The sequence below is a fragment of the Cyphomyrmex costatus genome, unplaced genomic scaffold (assembly GCF_001594065.2).
Source record: "Cyphomyrmex costatus isolate MS0001 unplaced genomic scaffold, Ccosl1.0 scaffold483, whole genome shotgun sequence".
Taxonomy (NCBI): domain Eukaryota; kingdom Metazoa; phylum Arthropoda; class Insecta; order Hymenoptera; family Formicidae; genus Cyphomyrmex; species Cyphomyrmex costatus.
The window spans coordinates 1-4,287 of record NW_017279106.1 but is presented as its reverse complement, the minus strand read 5'-3'; positions in this window follow the sequence as shown (position 1 = coordinate 4,287).

Sequence of the window (4,287 nt, the reverse complement as noted above, 5' to 3'; positions counted from 1 at the left end):
CAAAGTGTAATTTGCTTCTCGATCATCTAGAATCATCTAGAATTTCTCACGTAACCGTTGTGAATTGTTGTGAATTGTTGTGAATCGTTGTGAATCGTTGTGGGTATAAGGTTTGTGAAGCACTTAGAGATATATATAGCGGTAAGTTTTTCTTATATTTACTTACAATTTATTTTATCTTTTTCTGTATATATTATGGTAATTATACAGAATAGCTGCCTCGCGGTTCAAAAATCGATGAAATTAGGCTTATTTGACACGTTTCTGCATGAAACGAAAGAATGTTATTTTTATATATTCTTTGTATTTTATTCTCTCTCTCTCTCTCTCTCTCTCTCTCTTTTTCTCTCTCTCTCTCTCTCTCTCTCTCTCTCTCTCTCTCTCTCTCTCTCTCTCTTATTATAAATTTAATAGTTTATAAAATCTTAAATATGAAATTAGTTGTTACAATTTTTATTAAGTAAACAGGTCAAGATGGTACGGATATGCTGTGTGCCCCAGTGTGAATCTCATATAAAATCTATTCCGTCGCATAGATTTCCCAAAAATTCACAAAAATCAAAAATTTGGTTAGAAGCAATTAAACGAACTGATTTAATTAGTAAGTTTAATAAAAAATTGAATGTGTGTATTTCTAAATATTTATAAATATTCTCATAAAAGTATTTATAATTATTAATATGTATATAAATGCATCAAAACATTTTACAAGAATATAATTGTACAGAATATTTTTAATATTTAGTTATATTCAGCAGAAAAAGCAACCTTGCAACTGTTGTAAAATTGTTAAATATGGTTGGTTTATACATTTAGATCTAGTGATGAACTAAGCATAGGATCAGTCATAATATATTGAAGAATTTTCCAACAGTTTTGCAAAGCTGCTTTTTCTGCTGAACGCAACCATTATGTTTACTGTTCAAGATTTGTAATTTTTTGTAATTCTGGATACTGGCTTTATATGCATTGGTATTTATATCTATTGCTTTCCTTTTTCTTATATATGGTAGTAACTAGAAAAAGGATAGTAATAAACATGAATATGTAAATCAAAACAATATAATTACAAATCTTAAATAGTATTAATATACATACTCATATTTTTATATTATATATAATATATATATATATATTTATACAAATATATCTTTCTATATTATAGATACATCCTTACAAACATTAAATAACTTGAGGATTTGTACATTACATTTTGCTGATGATTGTATTGTAAGCTATGCAGCACGGCGAAATTTGGAAGATTGGGCATTTCCAACTTTACATTTACCATCCATAGTAAATGAACAAACTACAGCTAGTACTACTATTTCGAATTTAAATTCATTAAAAAAGGGAGGAAAAAAAGAGAGGGAGTGAGTAAAGAAATAAATATTGATCAGTGGAAAGAATATTTTATGGAAGTACTAGGGGGAAAAAGAATAACAGAGAATGAAGAAAGAAAAGATAAAGGAATAAGAGTGAGAAGTGAAATTACGTTCAACGATATTGAAAGGGAAATTAAAGCATTGAAAAAAGGGAAGGCGACGGGAGCAGATGCAATAAAGAACGAAGCATGGATAGCAGGGGGAGAAATTGTATGGAAGAAAGTAGCAGAAGTGCTGAGGAAAGTGTGGAGAGGGGAGGACTTTCCAGAGGACTGGAGAGTAGGAACAGTAGTACCAATCTGGAAGAGAGGAGACAGAAATATGACAAAGAATTACAGAGGAGTGACATTGACAAGTACGGCGTATAAAATGTATGCAAGTATAATTAATAAAAGAATAATAAAAGAGCTGGATGAAAAAGAGGGATGGAGTAGGACACAGGCAGGATTTAGGCAGAAAAGAGGGACAATGCAAAATATAAAAATACTAAAGCATATAATTTCGAGAAGATTAGGGCAGAGTAAAAAAATATGGGCATTGTTCATAGATCTGAAAGCGGCTTTTGATCAGCTAGATAGAGAGGTTTTGTGGGATATGATGGAGAAAAGAGGGATTTCAGAGGAGCTAGTGGAGAGAGTAAAAGAGATATATGAGGACACGAGGTGCAGAGTAAAAGTAGGTAACAGAGAAACGAAAGAATTTAGAGTGAAAAAAGGTGTGAGACAAGGGTGTCCGTTAACCCCGACACTATTTAACATATACATGACGGATATTGGAGAGAAATTGAAAAAGGGACCAGGAGGTGTGAAGATAGGAAAAGATAAAATATGGTCATTAGAATACGCGGACGATATTGTGGTGATAGCGGAAAAAGAAGAAAGATTAAGAGGAATGATTCTGGGGCTCAAAAAGTATCTGAGAGAAAAGAAATTGAAGCTGAGTGCAGAGAAGTCGAAAGTGGTAGTATTTAGGAATGATGGAGGAAAGTGGAGTAAAAGAAACTGGTGGTGGGGGAATGACAAAATAGAAGAGGTAAAAAGAATTAATTATCTGAGGTATATTATGAAAAGTAATAATGACGACGAAGACATATAAAAGAAAGAGTAAGGAGAGCAAGAATGGCAATGGGGTGGGCGTGGAGTTTCGGGGAGAGAAAATTTAAAGGTGATATAAGATGGAGATGGAAATTATTTGATAGTATTGTTAAAGGAATAATGATGTACGGAGTAGAAGTATGGAGATACAAAGAAAGAGAGAAAATAGAACAATTGCAAGAGAAATACGGTAGATGGATATTAGGCTTAGACAGAAACACGGTAGGTTACATTGTGAGAGAAGAAATGAAAAGAGAAAAAATTAGAGTGGAAATGGGCAGGAGAGCAGGACAATATGAGCAAGGGAGAAATGGGGGATATAGCAAAAATCTGTATAGAAGAAAAGAGGAAGGATGAAAAAGAGAGACCAGAAGGAATGGGCTGGGGAAAGTATGGAAAGAAAGAGATATTTGTGGAGATGTGGAAGAAGCGAGGAGGCTATAAAAGAGGAAGGAGAAAGTAAATGGGAGAAAATAAAGAATATTGATAAAGAAGTAGACAAATAGGAAAGAGGAGAAAAAGTGAGGAGTTCCAAATCGTGTGAAGCGTATGCGCGGGTGACAGGAATTCCAGGATATATGAGCAAGAATAGAAGAACAGACGGAAAGAAAATACAAATGGTGGCAAGGTGGAGATGTGGAAATGAGTTGAAAGGAAATATGTATTGGCTAAAAGAAGAAGAAAGAAAGTGTAGAATATGCGGAAAAGAAAGGGAAACACTTAGACACGTAAAAAGATGTATGAATAACGAGGGGGGGGTGCGATCAAAGAATAGATGTGTTGAATGAGGATGGAAGAGGGTATGAATGGGTGGCTAAGGTATGAAAGATAAGAAGGGAAAGAATGGAAGAGAGAGAGAGAGAGAGAGAGAGAGAGAGAGAGAGAGTAGAGAGAGAGAGAGAGAGAGAGAGAGAGAGAGAGAGAGAGAGAGAGAGAGAGAATGGGTAGACAGGTAAAGAAGTAAATACATAAAATACAATGTAAATTAGAAGTGTAAGGAAGTCAATATGTAATACATTTAGTTGTGAAAGCATATCAAATAAACTACTACTACTACTACTATTTCGAATTTAGAAGATATAGATGTTCAGCATAATTTAACTTCGCAATTACCATCAATAGTAACTGAACAAGATACAGCTAGTACTACTATTTCAAATTTAGAAGATATAGATGTTCATCATCCTGTTGTAATGCCAATGCCAAAGTGCAAGCAAGTCAATGTACAATCATCACTTTCCAATCAAGTATACAGAAAAAAATTAAGACAACTAAAAAAATTGTTATATAAAAAGAAGATTAAAATCCGCAAATATAGTAAAAAAATTAACAAATTGCAAAAAAAAATAAATGAGAAGAAGTTATAACAGATTTCTCGTTTGTACAAAAGATCTTTTTGGATATTATTAAAATGAATTTAAAGCGTAAACCAGAGGTATACTTCTCATAACTTTTTTATAATTGGGTTAGTTTATACCAATGTTTTATTACTAAAGATTTTTCATTTTTTGTGTAATTTAGTTAAAAGTATAATAAATCTAAAGTAAATTGATTTTTTTTAATAATTTCTTTCAATTAAGAATTTTATCATTTATATTACATTATATTATCATTTAACATTATTTAATGTAAAAAGATTTCCTTAATTAGATCTTAATTAAAAAGTGATAAACTTTTTTACATTTAATGTGTATATTTAAATACAGAATTTTTTTTGCAATACTTATTTTTAACATAATATAATTATCTGAGATAGTGAAATTGCCTTGTCAAGTCATGTACACAGGATGTTGATGTGTGATGATACG